This window comes from Apis mellifera, linkage group LG5, assembly GCF_003254395.2.
Source record: "Apis mellifera strain DH4 linkage group LG5, Amel_HAv3.1, whole genome shotgun sequence".
Classification (NCBI taxonomy): Eukaryota; Metazoa; Arthropoda; class Insecta; order Hymenoptera; family Apidae; genus Apis; species Apis mellifera.
This window is the reverse complement of record NC_037642.1, coordinates 9,128,024-9,138,124: the sequence shown is the minus strand read 5'-3', so window position 1 is coordinate 9,138,124 and position 10,101 is coordinate 9,128,024. Positions and strand designations below refer to the sequence as shown.

At 46.8% G+C, this 10,101-nt stretch overlaps 1 non-coding gene across 1 annotated transcript; it reads right to left on the bottom strand.

The window, feature by feature from the left end:
• Positions 1-1,205: 1,205 nt before the first annotated feature.
• On the bottom strand, positions 1,206-1,290 carry Mir6064 (microRNA 6064). The gene has a single exon (NR_127339.1). It is a non-coding gene; the product is annotated as a microRNA 6064 (primary transcript).
• Positions 1,291-10,101: the final 8,811 nt, after the last annotated feature.

Below are 10,101 nucleotides of genomic sequence, written 5' to 3'. Positions count from 1 at the left end.
CAAAGTTTGACGAAGTTTGAATTCGACTCGGAACGAATCGACTTTGGTAATTGTTTAAAATAGCGCGGAACCGCGAATTCGCCCCGGGGCGGCGAGGAAAACTCTGATTGGCTGTTAATAGCGTTCCGTCGCGATCGAAATTTCATCCGACAGTCAATTATGAATCAGGCGCCTGTGCCATGAATTCAGACACCTTCTCCCCCCTTCTCGTAATCTCGTTTCGAGGATCGCGGCTGATCGCGACTCGAGCCGCGATGCATCCTCGATGAATCGAGAATATCCCCTCCTCCTCCCTCCGTTCTTTCTTCCTTCCTTCCTTCCTTCCTTCCTCCTTTGGTTACGAACGCGCTCGAAGACACCGCCAGCTTCCTTCAAACCGATTTCCACTCGATTCCTTCGAACAATAGACGGCGAGGGGGAGGGAAGGGAAGGAAAATTCGAGAAATTCGACGTCTCTGGCCACTCTCGCTCCACCCGAGAACTTAACCGATCCATCGAAGAATTCGCGGAGCAATTTGGGAGGCGAAGGTATCGATGTCGTTAGGATAATATCGTTTGTTCTACGCGCGTTCCTAAGAGTCCTTAATGAGGCTGTGGCACGTCTCTCCTGTCTGGGGGTCTCAGGTATCCGGGCGTGGCGGATCGACGGCGGAACTATGCAAACTATGCGAGCCGAATTCTCCATTAGCGACGATACACGTCGAACGTGTGCCTACGACGAGGCCGCGGGCCGTTTTAATAAAATAGCCTCGTTAAATTCTCGACACGGGTGCTGCTTCCCATTCTTTTTCCCCCCTCCTCTTGCGCCATATCTTTTATAGATCTCAAGATAGAGCCTCTCGAACTCGAGAGAGAAAGTAGACTTCGACGCGTTAACGTAGCTCGGTCCACGGAAGCGGAAGATTACACCGGAGAATGGTATCCATTTCTTTTGGGAAAAGGGAACGAATTTGAGCGATAAACGCGGAAGCCGCGACGAAGTCGGTCATCGAACGGTTTCCACGACGATATACCGTTTCGCGAAACAATGCAATACAATCTCGAGATAACGGTTACGGCAATTGGGGATATATGGAGGAGGCGTTCACTGACGACGTCCGCATAATGACATCCATGGATCCGCTCGAATACGCTTCGCTCCAACTTGAGCTCTCCAATGCGATACTTTTCTCATCGATTCCCTTCTCCTCGATGCAGATGTACGCAGAACGATTCCTCGTGGAATTTTGCGACGAGACATTGCAACGTGGATTAATATCGTCTCGTTGCAAAATTTCAAAAGAACATTTCCACGGAAAGTAGCCTACCTCTCGAGCTTGCATACAAGAAAATGAATATTCTCGGTGGGATAATGAAAAAACAACTTCACGAAATAGTAGTACTTTCGAGATATATATAAAGGTTGCCGTGGGGAATCTGTAAATTCCACGCGCGAATTACGCGAGGATTATTAAGTCGAAGAAGGGGGGGGCGAGGATGAATCAAAGAGCAGCATCCTGTTTTTCATCGAGCGAGGACGAGAAAGAGAGAGACCCTTTTCGGGACATCCAATTTCTCAAAGAAGTTTACGGGCATAGAAACGAGGAAAATTGCCCGTTATATATTAAAGACGTCTTTAGAACGGTAAACAGAGCGACTTCCCGCGGCAAGTTATACGACAGTCCTTGCCGGAGGATTATCAGACGCGTCTTCCCTCCACTCCTCCCGCTCTAGCCTGCTCTTTGACGAGCAACGTCAACCCTCCCCACCTCCTCCTCCCCCTAGAAGGGGGTGAGTCGCACGGAGCGAGCCCCTTCCTCGCTGATTCTCCGCCTAATTTTCTACCCGCGTTCGGCCGACCGCGACGCGACCAACTTTTCGGCAAAAGGATATGAGATATTCGGATGAAAGGAACCTCCACCTCTTCGCCCCTCCCCCCTCCTCTACTTTCCCGTCGAATCACGTTCATCCTCTCTATCACCATCTTTTTTACACACACATACACGTGATCGTATCCTTCAAAGCGGAGTCTTGGATTATGGACCAATCGTTAAGGATTCGAGAGGCCGGCCTTCTCCAAGTTCCCAAATTTTGGAAATGTCCTGGAGGGACGACATCCACTGGATACTACTTCGAGGATGTTTCCGCACAAGTTTTGGAAAAGACGCGAAGGACAGACTGGTAAAAAGGTCTTCCTGGTTTTGGTTGGTAATTCAGATACGAATTTCGCGAAGATACAAGGGTGGTTAGGGGAGGCGAGAAAGAGGTATTCGAACAAACGCGTTAATGGATGTTTTCGCGTAGTCTGAAGGAGGAGAAGGGGAACGTGGAGGCAGAGGATCGGTTTTTCGGTATAATTTCTTCGCGGGAACAATGCTATTAACTTGGTCGCGAAACCAGGTTCCACGGGACCACTGCTTTTCCTCGTCGATCCGCCCCCTCAAATTCATCGAGAATTTCTTCGAACACTCTCGTGTCGTCCCTTCGATTCCTTCCTTCTTTTTCTCTTTCTGACTCTCTTTCAACGAGAGGAGTATTATATATCTCGAAAATAGCGCGAGTATTTTGCTTCTCTTTCGCGTGAATCGAAAAGACAGAGAAAAAGAAAATACCGACAAATCAACTCTCTCTCTGAAAAGAAAAAACTCGAAAAGAGTTAAAAGAGAAATCTCGAGGAGAGATCGGAAATTTCATTTCATACATTCTTGCTATAAACTTGTACGTTCTTTAACAATCTAACATTTTCTCGTTCGCAGAAGAAGGCGTGCATCGTCGCCAATTTCGCACCAATTTCAGAGAATATCTCTCTATACGAGGGAGAACAGATTCGGGACGCATCACGCGTTTCTGCGACACGCGTGGGAGGACAAGGATAAACCGAGGGTGGGCATCTCGCAACGTTATCCTGTCTGCCACGTAACCGCGATCAGTTGCAGCGTCGGATGTGGAGTAAAGGATGGAGGAGGGGGAGAGGGTAATAAATCGTCGAGGGCGCAAAAACGAAAACGGGCGCAGTTTTCCCCGACGAGCGCCACAGCCTGAGCCGCCGTCCTCCGGATGGGATGGGATCGCGGAGGTGCGGGAGAAGGAAATACGCGCGTAATACGAATAATATAATAATTTATGGTGTATCGAGGTATCAGCGCAAGGTGTCGCCAACGACCCCCCTTTTCTCTTCTTGCCTTGGCCAAACCCTTCCTCCCAAAGCATTATCTACGCATCCCATACGTACCACCACCGCCACCAGCTGAAAACAGCTGACGTGTCGGAAACTAATGCGCGCCACTCTTCCCCTCCTCCCCGATTCGAGGATGGATTTTGGCCGGATGACGTGAAAATCCTCCTCCGCTTTCGAGCCGGATCCACCTCCCACACAGCCTTTTCAATCTCGGCGACAAAGATTAAGGCACGCGGAGAGCTCGGAGATTATCGGCGCGGAGACGTATCGCGTTCCTCGCCCCCGATCATCCCCTTTTAAAATCCATTAAGGATTATGGATAACGATAAATCTAGAAGGAAAAAAAAAAAAAAGAAGAAAAGAAAATATTGGAGTTTTTTTCCCCCGGCAGTTTAATCCAGAAACAAAGTTTCAACCGGAGATGTGGAAGTGTGACGGGGAGGGAAGGCGAAAAATTACGCGATTTCGAAGCCCCGGTATCGGTCCTCGTGTCTTATCAATGAACCCGTAGGAGAGGCGCAGTGTTGCGAGTGCGACACCGAGTCGAGGGCTGATCGATGCGCGACGAGGTCAGATAGACGGGTGAAATATTATTTTTTTGCGCGAGAGCGGGAAGGGAGGATGGGGAAAACGGGGGTGAGGATCCGTTCGTTCGAAACGACAACGGAGGGAGGAGAATGGTGTAAACTCGCTTCGAACGTCGAATCGAGTTAATTATGCACGCTAAATTTACGACGGATTATGAGAGAAAGAAGACAGAAATTTATATTCGTATCGCGCCGTTATTTTTGTTTGTCAAAGATACGCGCGCGTGTCCTCTCCTCCTGCACAGCTATACCCTTCTCGCAGGAAACGCGTGGCAAACATCGTTAAAACGGAAGCTAGGTAATTACCTGCTACTTCCTCCTCCACCTCCTCCTCCTCCTCCTCCATCCACGCGAAATCCTATAAATTTCTGTAATAAATTTCGCGAACGGAGCGTTCGTTTCGCTCTACGTTTTTCCACCGTCAAAAACGTAAATTTTAAGCTTCTTCTCGTACAAGTGGAGAAATAACGGAACGGATAAAATTAAGCGAGGTTAAAAGGGGAAAATAGAAACGGGGAGGCGTTATTCAACAACGGGAGGGGGAGGGGGAGGGGAGGAGGAGCGTCGCATCCCCTGAAATTTCGTCTCGGTCATAAAAATTTCATCAGCGAGCGGGTTCGCGGTGCTGATATCAGCGGGAACTTAGGCGCGAGCGTGTAACACGCGGCCGGAATTAATTTCTCGGCTCCCCGGGAAAACGGCTAATCTCCATATTACGAAATTAAAAAAATTTCTCGCCCCTCTAATTCACCCCCGCCGCGATGAATTCTAATTTCCGGCGCACCGGCCATCACCGCGATTTCTTCGCGCCAACCGAGAATTTCGCTGATGAATCGTTTTTCGACCGTGTCTCTTTCTCTCTCTGAGCTTTGTTTAACCTCTTCCCATCGTACGCGGTGGAAAAGGGGTCGATAATCCGTGGAAAAGGTGAGCCGGTCCATTTTCCATCGAATCGCCATTAACGCGCGAAAATCCACCCGACCCAATGTCGGAAAGTTCGTTTCGAATCGCCGTTACCATAGCTCGTTAAACGAACGTCGGTCCGCACACGAATCTTTCGGCTCGCGTTAACAGGCGCAATTTGCCCGGTAATCTCCGGTACGTGTCGATTTATAAGGACGTTCTCTTGTTGTCATATTTTCGAGAATCGAAACGGGAACGATGGAGGGGAGGAGGGATTCCTCGAAAGCCCGGTTAATGCACGAGTTCTTTTAATCCTTCGAGCTGGTTCACACGTTCACGCCTATGTGCTGCGAAGGACTTCGTATGGTCGGATGGCGATTCTACAACGTTTCGTTATTTCGTGTAAAGCGAAGAAAAGAGTAAGGTGTATATATAGGATAAAATTTGATCGATCGTGTTCTTGTGTTTTTTTAGAAAATCTATTTATTCATATTTTTTCATCGTGATTTGAAAGACGGTTTGGATAGAAATTTGGCTACTTCTTTTCTTGAACAGTATAAATCTTTCAAGTAAAAATCGCGTTTGATGTGGGCCAATAAACCTACGAAATCGTAATATTATCCCTTATGGGAGAAACGAGAAGAAGTTACATGAAAGTTACCATTAATGAATAGAATGATTCTGTTTCCTCTTACGGCAATTTTTGCACGAAATAATAGTGGACAAATTACACTACAAAGGGGAACGTGATCGATGAGATAACACGAATTCTTACAAAAGTATGAAAACTCGTTGATACAGTTTCAATAACACGCTGCCACGTGGATTACGTAATCGTGCTAATAAAAAGGAGAAGAATATAAATAAATAAAAGAGGGAAAACGAACGAGTTCCGCGAGTTCATTAAAGGAGAGGGGAAAAAAGTCGTGCGTGGAGAAAAGAGCCGTGAAGGAAACTGATATTTCAAAATAAGCGTAGAGAGAACGGGCAAGCAATAACGATAATAAATCCGGCAAGGGAGGGAGCTGATTTTTGCCTCCCCCCTCCTCGTTTTGCCAAAACGAAGGTAAAATTCATTGCAGCTCGTTTAATTAACTTAATTCCCAAATAATATATATTTTCCGGAAGGGGGATAGGGATACAAAAAAAGAAAAAAAAAGTATCGGGCCACGCAACAGTGGAAATTTCGAGACTTGATCCTTCTCTCTTTCTCTCTCTCTCTCTCTCTTTCTTTCTCTCTTCCGCTCGTTGCTCGTCTGGCAGAATTACCGAGCTGGCAAGCGAACGAGCCGCGAAACTTTATTTGGTTTATTATCCGGGCCGGTGTTTGCGCCGAAATAGAGAAAGCTCCCGGAAGAGATATTTAACGCTTGACGCGGCGCGGATTATATCCGCGAATTTAATCCGCGAATCAGCCGAGGAATTTTTCACTTGCCTCCTCCTCCTCCTCTCCAATGTCTCGGGGTCACGCGGGGCCCGACAATAACCGTATGCGGATAATCATGAACCGTTCCCCTCCCCTCGCTGTTTCGCGGATTACAAAGATTAAATATTTCCAACCATCCCCTCCTCATCGAAAAAAGGGAGAGCGAGAGTTCGATCGATTGCGAATCTATTACCGATTCTATTATCGAAGGATTCGATTCAAGAAAATTCGGGAGTAGGCGAATGTTACGTTTGTGTGAAAGAGAAAAAGAAAGAGAAACGTAGGAAGACAACAACTGGGCTTCTGCTGGAAGGAGAATAAGACGATGGAGTTGGAATTTGATAGAGATTGAAATCGTCGTATTCGTCTCCTCGTCCGCTTCAGTGATGCTGAAACATGGAAACTTTGATGTTCTCGAGGAGACAGAGAGAAAGAGAGTCAGCTGTGTCTAAAGTCAAGTCGAGGAAAGGGGAAGTTGGATGGCGCGGCGAGACAGCGGCAGCGTTGCAGATAAAACTTGGACAACGATGGCTAGTGTCCAGTCGGCGTGGAATGGGATATATGGGTTGTCGAGAGGAATAGTTGGCGGGATCTAGGAAGGTAAAAGGGGAAGGCGAAGTTCGAGAAAAGGGGGCAACGAGACGTGTATAACGCGATCGTTTGAATTTCAACGGGGAGGAGTAAGAGAGTTAAAAGTTCGCTTTGTTCCACCTCCGACTACCTTAGATACTATTTGTTTGACAGTCCGGTGAATATATCTATATATATATATCCCTTATATTCCTTGCACCGTAACCATATAACCGGAAACGTCCATTTTTATTCCCCATTTTACACTTTCGAATTTGAAATAATATAGTAATAACAATAACAATAATAATAATAATAATGGAACGAGCGGAAATGGAAATGGAACCGTCATCCGTCCAAGAGAGGTCTATTTAAACGTATTTACGTTCCATCGTCTTTAAAAGAGATTTTTCCCTTAATGACAGCACGTTGATCGAATTATCCGTTGGGTAGAATACGGAGGGAGGGAGGGAGGGAGAGAAGAAAGCGAAATAGCGATCAAAGCGGCGGAAGGGGAGCCACCGCCACGAGGGGCCGAAGGGGGGCGAGCCATGTCAAAAGAATCGTAATCGGAGGGTGAAAGAGTGGCGCTCTTCGATCGTTGGACACAGGGTGCCCGTCGTCATATCTCTCTGGATCTGCGAACAATGCGCGCCTTAAACGATTTCCATCAACGCGTTTTTCCAACCAAGGTGAATATTCAAAAAAGAAAGAAAAAAATATCGGCCCGTCCTCGAGGAGGAAGGACAGTTTTCCGCGGTCGGAAGAGGTTGGAAGGTAGCAAGAGGGGCTGCGGATAGGTCGATGGTAATCCGTCAATGGGCCTAATGGTTGAAATCCAGGACGAAAAGCGTCCCGTTTAGACGGTTGGGGCCATTGTGCGGTCCGGCGGTGGGATAAATTTACCGTGAAAATATGAAAACTCGCGGACACTCGTCGATCGTCGGACAACGGAACCGTCGAGTGGCCGACGTTCATTGATCGGCAAATATACCGGGTGTTGGAAAAATAGACAACCAGGTATTTCGAGCGATCGATTCTCTTTCTCTCTTTCTCTCTCTTCTGGATTTCATTTCTCGATGTTCTCGTTTCTATCGAGAGGGGGATGCTCGAGTTTTATTTCCTACGTTTCTAGAAAATAGAAATGCGCATTATCTTTGGAGGACACCCAGTAGCGCAGAATCGGTAGTTCATCGAGAAAATATCCTTTGAATATCCTCCGCGAATATGCGGATTTTCCCTTCCATCGACAGTCACTTTTCTTTCGAGATTCTTGTGATTCGCGTGCGACAAACAAGAGAAAAATAAGGATAATTCCTTCCATTCCTTCCAGATCCATTGCCGTGTCGATTCTGTGTCGATTAGAAAGATTATTTTCCAAGTATCAATTCAAGGGAAGGGATAAAGCGGGGGGACTTCTATTTTGATCTACTTAAACGGCTAGTTTAGGTTTAATTGGGAAGTGGCAGGTATAAAAAGGAAGGTCGAGCTCGTTCGTTCAATTCCCATTCTTCTCGAAGCCTTCGAGGCGGAAAGAGCTCTTACTTAATAATCCCTCCATTCAACGTACCTACCACCGACCTACCCTTCTTCTTCTCCACGATGACCGTTCGTTTCTTTTTCGTTTCTTTCTCTCTCTCTCTCTCTCTCTCTCTCTCTCTCTCTCTCTCTCTCTCTCTCCACCTTTCCCGCGATAGGGCGCTCCGCGTCAACCATCATCTCGTCCCTCCTTCCTCCCCTACCTCCCCCTCTCCTGATTGTTTTACTAATTACACGGAAGAAAGAAGAGAGATCGTTGAAGGAAGAAGAGCGGCCCCGTTAAGCAGGCTTAAACTCTGCCTCCGAAGGAAGTAGTTCACCGGAGAACGAATTAATTAAATTCCCGTAGGAAGTCACCGAAAGGGGGGCAATCCCTGAAATTGGCCGGAAACCGAGAGAAACCTCGCCTCCAAACCTTCGAGGGAGTCACACGACGGGAGTGAAAAAAATAAATAAATAAATAAACAGATAAACAAAGACCGCGAAAGGAAACAAATGGACGTGCTGTGTACCCACGCGTGAACGTACGAATATGCGGGAGGGGAGGGGGAGGACGGTCGCCTCTCTCTTTCCGCCCAATATATATTCAGGGTAAAAGTTAATTAAAAAATGTAATGAAACGCCACAGGCGTATCGCCAGGGACCACCGATAATTACCTTTCCTCTCCCCTTCCTTTTTTTCCTCCTCCCCCTCCCTCTCATTCCATTTTCACGGATCGCAGAGGCCGATCGTCCGGATGTCGCATTGAATCGCCCCCTTCCCTCCCTCCCCCGATGAAAACATATCGATGTAAATAATAAACAAACGGAAGGGACGAACGCCTACGATACCACCAGCATCCAATGCTGATTTTCCATTCTCATCGGCAACGCGCGCCGTAATTTACCGATCCGACTAACTACCACTATTACCAACTGCCCACCCTCTCGAGCCCATTTCCCGCCACCACCACCACCACCTGCCCACCTTTGTCCATCCCCCCACCCTTTATATATTTCCATCGTTCATTAACATTTCAACCTGGGACGAGGATCGGCGGCGCGCGTCCCACGCGTATAATTCGATTTCCTCGCGACGCGAATAAAGTTTGTGGATGAAATAGACACTAACGAGGGGCCTCGGCTAAACAGACGCGATTCGATTCGGACGCGACGGGGATATCGAGGTTATCGCGCGAATTTGCGGCCTGCAACGTTGCGCTCTGTAAAATAATTTGTTGACCGTCTGCAAGTCAATATTTCGGCTCCGCCGAAATATGGGCACGATATTCGCGCGCAACGGAATATTTCTGGATCGAGCCCGTTTCGAAAATGGAACGGAAAATCTGCCCGTTCTGTTTGCTCCGCTCGTTCGCAATCCAATGCCAGTTGCGACTATGAATCAATTCGATCCGAGCCGATTAACCTCCACATCGAGGTGCGCGTCGGTGTTTCTTGTTTCTTCTCTCCGTCGATAATCGTTTCCTAGAAAATGTTTAATTATTCTCTTCTTCGAACTTGTGCTGTTATTTTCCTACTTTCCTTGAAATTGAAGCTTGTCGATCTTTTAAGAATCTACGCGGATCAAACTGGAACGAATTTTATGTAAATGTAGATCATATAGCAAATGCTTTATGAAATACGTATATAAGATATTATATATGAGATCTGTTGGAGAATGGTTGAGCCAAAGATGGATTGTATCGTTCAACGGGAAAAACTAGAATCAGAAAGAATTAGAATAGAGAATTGAGAAGCAAGGTAAAAATGAAATTGAAGGGAGAACGATAAATTCAGTTTCCTTATTAGAAGATGTGAAGCTTGTATTCGGAAGACAGCATTTTGAATAGCTCTTTTCGATGTAATTTGTACAACGACTCTTTTCTTAAACTTACTCGTACAACATCCTAATGCAACTTGATCGTTTAATCCGATAAAAA